This window comes from Hibiscus syriacus, unplaced genomic scaffold (genome assembly GCF_006381635.1).
Source record: "Hibiscus syriacus cultivar Baekdansim isolate YM2019G1 unplaced genomic scaffold, ASM638163v2 tig00110384_pilon, whole genome shotgun sequence".
In the NCBI taxonomy this organism is placed as follows: Eukaryota; Viridiplantae; Streptophyta; class Magnoliopsida; order Malvales; family Malvaceae; genus Hibiscus; species Hibiscus syriacus.
In genome coordinates, this window is record NW_024062715.1 from 7,283,500 (window position 1) to 7,296,562 (window position 13,063).

Sequence of the window (13,063 nt, forward strand, 5' to 3'; positions counted from 1 at the left end):
ACCTGTCCATTTTCTTTTTAAACATATTGAATGGTATCATATTTAAAATATAAATAACTGTTATAAAAAACATTTATACAAAATTGGAGTTCCATGAAACATAATTTAAAACCAAAATAATACAATTATGAGTTTAATAAACTGAATACATAAGTAAAGTTCTATTAATACATATCCCCACTAAGTTATGGTACAGTACTCTGAAGGAGATGTTGGAAGTCCTACTGTGATGGTGCTCTATGAACTGCTCATGCTACTAACCTACCAACGGAAAACATCCTAAAGCTGAGCTTACAAAGCCTAGTAGTATAATCGCTAATCTAGAGCAGTATAAGAATTTCATAAACGCAAGCATGATGAAGATATGGCACTAAGCACTAGGTACGTGCATGATCTAGATCAAGTGATACCTACTTAAGGCTTAGTTGTTCTGTCTTTGAAATGGGGGTCTTATGCTTCCCTAATCCTCTACTAAGGGTTTAGCCACGAGTACGCCTCTAAAGGTCTCTAACCCTAATATTTATATATTTGATATGCATTGTCTAAATATGATAATGGCTCTATTGTGTAATATCTAAATGTCATGTTAACTCTACAGTGCATTATCTGAATGCAATACTGACTCTGTTGTGACTCATACACTAGCTAAGGTAGGAATCGTGATGTTGTTAAGGGGCTGCTTCTCGAAGCTTACGCACACCTCTATCCTACCAGATACTAATATATAATACATAACAATAAACATAAAGCTATGGTAGGCATCATGGTGCAGTTGAGGGGCTGTATCTCGGAGCTCACGCACCCTCTAGCATGTCGGTATACCCTTGGGTACACCAGGGTGAAATCCGAAATCTGAATCGAAAACGTACACCCCGCCAACTTACTCCGTCGAGTCTTGGGGCATCTGCACCCATTTGGCAAAAGAAGTTCCTTGGCACTGACTGGTATATACCTTGACATACTGATACACACACAAGATAATCGCCCTACTGCTAAAGCAACTCGGGTGTCCTGGCCGTTTCACGAGTGTCACACAAAGGCTAGTTTTATGACATCCTAGTTGTACTGTTTCTAGTCGCTATTGTTATTGTTTATGACTGTTACTGTTACTATTTTTTTCCTGTTTTTAGCTGTTATATCACTCATTCTCTCATCTAGAACATTATGTGAAGGTTAATTAATCTGTTACTACTGATAATCTGTACTAACCTGGCTATACGCTACTGAAAGGTATTCTAGTCATTTTCTGACTATAGGGAAAACTCTACGTGTTTCAAGACTTGACAACGATTATTGTGTTTACTGTTTACTGCATGTGGCTCTGGTTGGGCCGATATCTAACTCGGGTTAATTTCTGGGTAGCGATATTATTCACTATTACTACACTTTCCCCTCAAACTGCCCTCGAATTAAAGGAGTATTTGTGCATTCAACACCCTTGGTCGTTGTTGCGGTATACAACACTACTATCTCATAGTCTGACTACTTGGTTATACCTCTCGTCGATATACCTTATGCACTGATCCTCCATCCATAAATATTTGTTATGTACTTACTGAATATGCTTGAACGCCTTATGCCTGGTATGGTTACATTGGTTGTAACACACTCCTACGAGTGGCTCTGGGCCTCTTTTGCCAATTAAATACCCCACAGACTAAGTTTTATCCTTACAGACCATCCCAAACTCTTACGGACCTCAATTGGGTCGATTCTGATCATCTAAGGTGGGTAGTATTGATACTCTACCTATTGTACCGATACCCTAGGGTCAAGTATTGATACTCCTATGAGTATAGGTACCAAAAATGTATTACGTTGTAAAAATAGGGCCTTAGTATCGATATTGCTGCCCTGAGTATCGATACTGCATGGATGATACCTTTTCTTTTTAGCAAATATATATCAATACTTTTTCCTATCACCAATGAAGTTAATAAAATATTTATTCCTTCTTTTTTATAAAAGTAGATAAGGTAAACCCACTATTACCAAGGGAATTCAATTTACAAAATAAATTTATTTTAAAAATCTCACTTTACAAACATATCGTGATTTTAAAGAAATAAATTTAATGATTTATTTATTTCCTTTAAAATAGAATCATACTTGATTCCCAAGAAAATAAATTCAATCTACCAGTTTATTTTCTTTTGTAAATCATGAAAATAAATCCAACGATTTATTTCCTTTTATAAACAAGAATCATACAAGATTCTCAAAAAAATAAATCCAATGATTTATTTTCTTTTACAAAATAGAAAAATAAATACAACGATTTATTTCCTTTTACAAAATTGGAAACTAGATCTAATGATTTATTTCTTTTTATAAAATAGGAAAATAAATACAACGATTTATTTCTTTTTACAAACCAAGAAAATAAATACAACGATTTATTTCCTTTTACAAACCAGGAAAATAAATTATATGATTTATTTCCTTTTTCAAAATAGGAAAATAAATTCAACGATTTATTTCTTTGTACATATCAGAATCATACAAGATTCTTAGGAAAATAAATTTAACGATTTATTTCCTTCTACAAAACAGGAAAATAAATCATATGATTTATTTCTTTTTACACAATAGGAAAATAAACTCAATGATTTATTTCCTTTTACATATCAAAATCATATAAGATTCTTAGGAAAAACAATTATCAATTTATTTATTTTTTCAAAACAGGAAAATAAATTATACGATTTATTTCTTTTAACAAATCACAATCATATAAGATTCATAGAAAAATAAATTCATCGACTTATTTCCTTTCGTAAAAGAGAAAAATAAACTCAATGATTTATTTTCTTTCATAAAATATGAAAATAAATCAAAAGATTTATTTTCTTATACAAAAAAGGAAACTAAATTCAATGATCTTTTTCATTTTCCAAAATAGGAAAATAAATCCGACGATTTATTTCCTTTTAAAAAATAGAATCATATAAGAAATAAAATTTAACAATTTATTTCTTTATTCAAGATTCTCGAGAAAAATAAATTTCACAATTTATTTCCTTTAACAAAATACAATCATTTAAGATTCTCAATAAAATAAACAATAAAATAAATTTAACAATTTATTTCATTTTAAAAGATAGAATCATTCGCGATTCTTAAGAAAACAAATTCAACAATTTATTTTCCTTATAAAGTTAAATCATTTAAGAATTCAAGGAAATAAATTAAACAATTTATTTTTCTTACAAAATTAGAATCATTCAAGATTCTCAAGGAAATAAATTTAATAATTTTATTTCCCTAACAAGGTTAAAATCATTCTAGATTTTCAAGGAAATAAATTCAACGATTTATTTTCCTTACAAAGTTAGAATCATTTAAGATTCTTAAGGAAATAAATTTAATAATTTATTTCCACTACAAAGTTAGAATCAACGTAAGATTCTACGATGAAATAAATCCAGTGATTTATTTCTTTATATTTTGTTAACCGACGAGATTAGTAACATTAAAATTCGAAACATATATATCACAACGACTCGGTTCTGTTTAACAAACAGAAATCAAAAGGAATTGATCCTTTAATTTTTACCGACCCAATAATCACAAGGAACTAATCATTTGATTTTAATTTTCGTAATCCAATAACCGAAAGGAACTAATACTTTGATTTTACTTTTTGCAACACAATAACCAAAAGGAACTAATCTTTTGATTTTACTTTTGACAATCCAATAATCAAAAGCCTAGGATTAAACTTTAAATCCGTTTGTATCTACAAAATTTCTCAAAATAAATTTTTAGTACAATAATAGTGTTTTCAAAAACACAAATAATTATTATTATAACATTTAATAATAATGATAAATACCAAAGGTATTCTTTATTCATGCCATATTTAATATTCCATATTAATAGGTCAAATGTTATAAGGTAATATAATACCATAACAATAATATTGTAACACCCAAACCGTACCCGACCCTGATACGAGTCCAAGATGTCACATTGACATTTCAAAACCTTTATTCTTGTAAAATAATTGAACATTTAAATTTATATTAAGAAAATACGATCATATATTGTTCAATTGTGTTTGGTAAAAGTTTGAGATAAAACGTATTTATGAATAGTGAAATACTATATGAACAGTACCGTGAACAATAATGAACAGTACCGTGAACAGTGATGAACAGTAGCGTGAATATTACCATGAACAATGAAAATTTTCTAATATCAATTATGCATCGATGCACTGCTACAGTACTTTCGTAAAAATCCGTATACACTCGTAAAAATCTAAGCTTTCATCTGTATAAAATTTAACAATTACATATACACATTTAAAATATTACAAAACTCAATCGTATGACTTTTCAAAACCGATTAGAATATATATCATATTCAAATCTTTATTTATATGCCAACCACTATCCTTATTACAAAATACATACTATACATTTCTTTTCTGATCTGATCTTTGGGAAGGAGGAACTGACATGTCTTGCATAACTTTTATCAATCTTCTTCTTCTCGGAACCTATGTGTGAAACAATCACACGTTAAGTCGTTGACTTAGTGAGGCATATAAAACATATAATCTAACCATATAACATTTCATATAAACAAAGGGCATGCATCTGCAAATACTATCATTAATCCCTTTTACTTACCATATATTAGTCATATAACACATATATCACTATACCAAGAAATAAACATATCATCATGTAATTTCTATATAATCTTTCAGATTACCAAATATACATATCACATGTATCATTTCACAACATAACACATTCCACTTTTCATATGATTTCATAATCATATGCCACTTAGCTTATAACACTTCTCTTGTGTTCATATGACATGTAATTCATTGTTATTCTCATATGCTTCACATACATCACAGATATCACATTCATATCATATATTCATATAGGCTCACGGTTTTTATCACCTATCATGTCATTCCACACTTCTTGTTACATTGCTTATATTTCACTCTTATGTCTTCTCATATACATTATTCACATATACATATCATTCCATTATTCTTATTATCATTCTTATCACCACCACAGCTCATATAAATGTCCCGAATGACCTATCCAGAGGTCATAAAGAACCTCGGCAACTGTCCATAGGTCCCGAAGAACCTAGGTAAACTGTTCATATGTTCTTTAAAACATAGGTTTACTGTCCATATGTCCCGAAAGACATAGGTAATTATGTCCATATGTCCCGAAAGACATAGGTAATTCTTCGACTCTTGGCATGCCAACTATACCTATAGTTCTCGTATCATATACTATGGGCATTCATTTTTATGTTTCATATGCTCATGTACTCATATCATTTCTCTTGTAATTGCATGTTCCTTCTATTCTGTCACATACCACATGCATGTGTAAACATATATCTCATATGCATATAACTCATAACTCTTTTATTTCGTGTCATGTAATACCCTTACAGAGTATCATATCTTCTTATCATGTATTTCATGTCACATATCTTATATCATTTCTCATATTCATATATATATATATATATATATGGTTCACTTTCACATATCACATATTCCTATAGACACTTTCATGTCATTCATTTCATTCTCTATATCCTTATCACATAGCTTCTTATTTCTCATGTTCTCATGTAAGTACATATATCATGTCTTGTTTACTTATGTTCACATATTCACATCACTTATTCATATCATCTCTCTTTTAATCCCATATTTCCCTTTTTCTGTCACATATCACATGTGCATATAATCACATAATTTACTTTCATATAATTCAAGTCACTTATGTTCACATAGCTCGTATCACTTTGCATGGTTTCACATAAACATATATATATATATATCACATAGCACCTATAAATTCATATATTTCATAGTTCCTTCACATAACACACTATCATATTTTCATATCATATATCTTATAATAGATTCTTATATCATCTCTTGTTTCCTTTCTACCTATTCACAATCACACTAGCATATACTCATACAAATCATGTCACACATACAATAACATAAGTACAATTTAAATTGCACTCACCTTATCCTTGCTTTGATTCGATCCTAATTCTTTGATTGTTCCGAAACTTGTTTAGGCTCAATTTCTACATAAGCATAATTTCTGAGACGATTATCAAAATCCTAAACCTTATAACTTGATGTTAATAACTCGAGCTAATTTAATAAACCAAATTTCAGCTTTTCCTTTAGGAGTGTATCGATGCACTATGGGTGCATCGGTACACAAAATAGCTTCGAAATATCCATGCATCGATGCACCCCTTAATGCATCGATGCACCCTTAATGCATATAGAAATCATTTTTCATTGCACAAAAATTCAGTCTTTCAACTTCAATTCTTCAAGTTTCATTCCCTTTCATATTCTTAACTCAAATATACATGCTTAAACTCATTTATATCTATTTATTTCATCTTAAACCTCAAAATTCTATTCTCCATATAAAAATCAATAATCATACCAAATTTTCCATGTTATCCAAACTTACTTCTAACACTTCTAACTTCTTATTCTCATAGATGACAAGTCAAATTTATCCTCCAAATTCATTTAAACCTTCTTAAACAAAATTTCACTTAAAAACTCATTTTCTTTAATCTGTCATAACTCCTTTATCTTTTGATTTTAAGATAACTTAAGCATTCCTTAAGCTTAGTTATCATCTAAGGATCAAAACCCAACCTTTAATTGAACAAATAATCAATTAATGAGAAAACTTACCTTTTGCTTGAGCTTTTACGTGGAGAAGAGAAGAAGATGAAGAAGAGAATTGCTTGGAAGCTTATCTCTTCAATCATTCTCCACATGGGTATTATAATACCCATTAATTATTATTTAATTATTTTCCTTGTTCAATTACTCATTTGCCCTTTGACTCCTTTAATATTTACTAACAACTTTTAGGAAATATCTCCACATAAATCATTTAACTATTTAACTATTCTACTTTTATCCCCCAAATTTTGAAATTTTACAATTTATTCACTAACCCTTAATTTGGGATGTTACAAATATCATGAACTATATCATGATTAATGGTCATGTGCACTTTAGGGCGAAATCTTACCATAATGATATTCCCCAATAGTACCATAATATAGAAAGAATCACATTAATTCTTTAATTGCTCTACATTTATAGACAATGACCACATATGAATTTTTTTTCGTAACAAAAGAATCACATTTATTCTTTTATCTGCGAAAAAGGCAAATCAACATGGGATAGTCATCATACGCTAATCACCGTGCATTTGCGTATTTACACAAGTTGGTTCCTACGTGAGCTTGTAAAACAATTTGCAAAAAGTTCTTGTAACATTGCACATATTCAAATCAATCTCGCTTATTTTCAATTTTTATTATCGCATAGAAACAACATTTCAAACTTACTAACCAATGTTACTTTAACGACAGTTTCTATTTAAATAGATTTGTCCACTTTTAACAAACCCGTTAAAACGACATGATAAATCCCGAAAACGAATTTATTTGTTTTGAAGCTTTCCCAAGATTACGAATCGTATCAGATTTTTTCAGAAAGATAGAAGATAAAATGTATTTAAACAAGACATTAGTCCAAAATAAAATAATAATGATAATACTCGAATATTATCAAAATTGAATTGAACAACAAATAAATATGAAATATGTAATTTATTTGAAAATGTTAATGTTTCATGTAATTAGTGCAATTCAAGCCATGTGAAGCTACCTTGCACTGCACAAGTCCAACCGAATCGCAAAGGACAAAACTAAACAAATTTTCGAAGCCAACAAACCAAACTCGCGTATGGACATCATATCCTAACTTGTCGCAACGATTGGATCTTGCAACAAGAAAAAGGAAAACGTTAATAGAGAACAAAATAAAATTATATGCATATATTAAACAAGGTGCTATGAAATACAACCACAATTACATTTTTCCTTTTATTTCGTCGGTCGTCTAGGATAAAAAAAATGTCTTAAATTGTTATAAGTATAACAATCCGAGACGATACAACGAAATAATAATTAAAACAAAATGACTAAAGTATATTAATTTGTACCATAGTGCCATGCCATCCTCAAAACATGCAATACCAAATAATTGGTATGTAGCAATAAAACCAAATACAGCCAAGAAACATATTCGTAAATTCTTTCCATAGTGATTCAATAAATTGCGGCAAAGGACGATTAACACCTCGGTAGGATCTCGTTATAAAATTCGTGTACATGAAACAAGAATAAAACAAAACAATTAATAACATAGAAAAATTATTCTATTTAATAATCAAAAGGAGTATAGAATCAACGATTGGAACCGACTTGAGGTCTGCAACTACGCAGTTTCCTTAAGATAGATTTTCGGCCACTCCTTGGAGCTTGAGATCTTTGGTCGTCTACCTCCTAGGATACAACAACGAGATGATCAACGCACAGTAGCACAATTGCGGATATCACAAACTATTTATTGTCTTTTCCTATCACCAAAAACTAAAGAAAATAATTCTTTTGAATTGGATTTTGAGTTGTTTTTTTTAATTGTATTTAAATTAATAGGTTAACAAGGTATTTATAGGGAGTTCACATTGTGAACAATTGGAAATTTTTGACTTAATGAAGCATTAATGAGAATCAAACAATAAAGTTATTTCCAAAATTACTGTTTTGATTAAAAGAACTTTTTTAATATTTATTCTTTTAATTCCAAAAGAGATTTTGAAAAAATATGTTCTATTTGAGGAAAAATTATTTCACCATTAGGTTAAAATTTTCGCAAGCCCACAAAGAATTAGATCGGTTCGGACATTCACATTACCCACATCGTGCATGTCTGCACATTTACGAACCAACAATTGATTCCACATTTTCATTAACAACATTTGGATCAATTTCTCATTAAAAGCTCCAAAATTATTAATTTTCTAATGGAATCTTAGGTAAAGTTTTGGACTTGGTGTATTATTCGTAATGGATATTGGATTCTATTGTGTTTAATGTGGAGAAAATTGTGGGATTGTTGAACCAAATTGCTGAAATGAAAGCAAGCATCGGTAGCACGTCGTAAAGCTCAAAGCTTCCAGAGCTGACCGAGCGAATGCATCTGGTTCAAGATGAAGACCAAGATTCACAAATTTTATGGGAAATCCTGGAGGTATTTTGAAGACCAAAAAATCAATTTCCCCCCCCCCCCAATTTAGTTGACAAATGGGATGTCTACTATTGATTGCCGTGCAGTTTTTCATTCTATGGAGTATATATATATATATATATATATATTTTGGTCAATGTTCTTTCCCCATATTGATGTATTTGTGTGTGTATATATGAGTGTATTTTTTTCCCTCCCACAATTGGAGTGTTCTGTTCATTCCGAAGTGAGGTAGTATTAAATCTCATTCCGTGCTGGAACTGGAAAAACACAACAGCTTGACCAATAAAACGTGAAAACAATAACTTCTCATTGAATTCAATACAATTACACCAAATAAGTTGAAGCGTATGACAATTGAAATTGGCTTTTCACCAGATGAGCAACATTGTCTATACGACGTGTTTGATACCTGTTTCGATTACAAGCTCTTTGATTCGGTGTTTCCATTCACTGAACGCCGGATGTCGAGCTGATCAACAATCTCCGAAGGAGTCGTCGTCTCATCCCTGATCCTCTTAATGTTGGGGCCTAACAATCCCCTATGTCTAAACCCGTATAGCTTAAGCACCTGGTTATCAGCAAAATTGAAAGCCCTCTGCATGCTGCGCAGGCACCTATCGACAGAGTAATCTCCATAACTCCCACAGGGCTTGCAGCCGACGAAATGAGTCACAAACGGCCACCTCTCATCTCCCAACCCCGGATGATATTTCTCCATCATCTCTTCGTACCGATCAACCAATCCCGCCCAGTAACCATGCAAATAATATTGATTCTCAACGAAAACTTTATCCATCCATCGATTCCTTTGTGAAAGCAACAAGTAAATCAAAGCTGATTGATCGTCCGCTTCGAATGCTGGCCTCCCTTTCAAGTTAGCAGTCAAAACCTTCCCGGCCTCGTCACGAACCGGACCCTTAGGTCCCATCGGTGCCCAAGCATCGAGCAAATCCAATGACCATTGGCAATTCCTTAACAGAAAACTCCCTGTATTCAACGCGATCCACGACTTCTGCTCGAAAAGCAAATCGGGGTAGCCATGAACAACCAAATTATACTTATCATACTTGGACAATGGAATCTCAAACACCATATCTGTGAAAAAAGCATCACTATCTATCCACCAAATCCACTCAAGTTCAGGATGAGACAACATTAACCTCCTAATCAATGGCAATTTCGCCCAATAACCTGCCAATTCCTTATTTAATGAGCCATGTTATAAACAATTTCAATCCCATGAAGCCTACAATAATCGATCTTATTCTTTATCGCTTTCAACAAATAATGGTCTCCAATAGGATTATCACAAGGTTTTGGGGATGACCCAGTGACGAGCAACATTTGAGCTTTTCCATTAACAAAATTAGGGAATTCGGGGTTTTCAGAAAGCCAAACCTTTCGCTGCTGATCCCAAACCGAAATTTTGGGCCCGAGAGTGTATGTAACGTTAGGATTGAGCTCCGTCTCAGTTCGTTCATCCGGATCGTTAGGGTCGGAGTCGGAGCGGATCTCAGCTAGGATCCGATTGGTTTCTTCGATCAGGTGTTGATTGATGGCTTCCGCTTCTGAGCTCCCCAAATTTCCGACGCCGATTGTGCCGCGTAAGACGAGGATCGTAACTAAACCACAAAGGACTGTGATTTTTATGTTGTTGAACGTCTTGTGCATCTGCCTCCCACGCGGCATTCCGGGAAATGCACGGTTCCTTCCGCCACCGGTCGCATCGTAGTTATTTATCGGTAAACCTCCGCCGCCGCCAGTAGAATATCTCTTTTGGGGAGTGAAATTATCTTGACCCATATGGGTTGTTCGCAAAGCTGAATAGCTTCAAGTTTCTTCTTTAATCTCTTGTTATATAAAAATGATTAAGTCTCCCTAAATGATACGTATAGCCAGTGTCGTTGGCATGGCGGCTTAATTATTTTTATGTTTTACTGTAGTTTTTTTTTTTTTTTTTGCTTAAGGTTAAAAAGTGATGATAATTCAAAACCCTAAAAAGAAGGAATGATTGAAGGAAGACGATGGGAAATTGGGGGAATATCTGATCCAGATTGATGAATGATAGACTCGTCATTGGTATTACTATTTAATTACAAATTGGTCACTAAGACATAAACTCTCGTTATATTTTTGTTGGTAAATAAAATTGGTATTTACCCTATCGATTGCCTAATTCATATAGGATATGGCATAAATTTATTATGGGATGATTCTTCCAATCCAATTGCGGCTTGCTTCATTCGTAATATTAATAACCAAGTTCATGACCTTACCTAAGGTAAACTCATGTTATATTAATAATAGAAATATATGTTTTTTATATAAATATGTTTTATTTATACAAATATATGATGTTTGAATATATATAAAAATAATATTAAAAAAATAGATAAAAGGATTTTTTAAATTGAACTATATTTTAAATAAAAATAATAATATTTAATAGTGCAGGACACTCCGGCCGTTGCTGGCGGGGTGATTTTGTACACAGGCCAGCCAGCTTCAACTCGTTGAATCCAACTTGTATTTGAATCTTCTAAGACTTAAGATAGGGCCCGACTTGTAATTCAACTAGACGCTACTAAAGAGCGTGGATAGCACGGTAAGAAGAATCACTCTGAATTGTATTGAATTGAATTGAATTGAATTGAATTGAATTGAAATGAATTGAAATGAATTGAATTGAATTGAATTGAATTGCACGGACATGCGACGTGAGTGATGGCACCCGGTCCCCATCTCGACCGCTGTCTTAAGAACCCGTTCCACATGCCATGTCCTTCAATTAGATTTCACAATCCTCCTTAATAATATGTTTATATTATAGTGATATTTCTAATATTATATTATACATTTATAATAGTTTAAATCATATATACAGCATTTTTTTATTATTCTATTTGATGTTATATTTAGAGGTGTTTAATTGACTCATTAAGTGGTCGAATCAAATTAATCAAAATAAATTTAAAGGTAAAGTATAGTAATGGTCACTGAATTTTTTTAAAGTTTTCATTTAGGTCCCTCAACTTTTAAAACTTGTAATACAGTACTCCAACATTTAGTCCGTTTGCAATATGGTCCCTGACGTTACACTGTCGTTAGTATGTTTGTAATATGGTCACTGAACTTTTCAAGCTCTTGAATTTAGGTCCCCCAACTTTTAAAACTTGCAACATAGTCCTTAATTTCATTATAAACCCTAAATTCCTTTTCGATCTTGAATTTCCTTTTTCGCTTATCTCTTCTCATTTCCAGCGTAACTTTTCAGTCGGGGATGCATGGGAAATTCTAATATAACTTTGAATTATGTGGAGGTGTTGACTTGAATAAGGGTCCATTGAGAGAATACCCGACCAAGGGACTATCGGGACCTTCAATGATTCAAGGTGTAATGTTATATACAGGTCATCTCAGGTGAAGCATAGATGTTCGATGAAATGCTTGTGAGAAAAAAAAATGGGGTTAGAAATGCAGAGTTGACAAATACTACTAATATGAACTAAGTATCATTGTTGAAAGTCACCAACAAAGCTGGAATTATTTTGAATAAATGACATAAAATAATTTATTCGTTTAAACCTTGTGGTTAAAGATTTTCCAACAGATGATCAAATATAATGAAATCCCAAACATCGCATTCACCTCTCAGTCCCTTTCACTCACATGCACTCTCGTTTGGTTTTTGTTCTTTAATTTTCCGCTATATAAAATTGTAAACCCAATCAGTGCTTTGTCTTTCAGCTTTTTATTTACAAAGAAAAAATAGAGGAAGAATTGTTGGAACACAACACCAATTGCGTTTATTTCTTAGCCTCTCCCCTCACTTGCAAGAATATATTTATTTTCTTTTTTGGGCTATCCGAAAGTAAGCTTTTCCTCTTTCGCACTTTCTCATTTTCA

At 32.1% G+C, this 13,063-nt stretch overlaps 1 pseudogene; it reads right to left on the reverse strand.

Moving 5' to 3' along the window:
* Positions 1 to 9,446: 9,446 nt before the first annotated feature.
* LOC120122008 lies at positions 9,447 to 11,049 on the reverse strand (annotated as a pseudogene).
* Between the last annotated feature and the right edge of the window lie 2,014 nt (positions 11,050 to 13,063).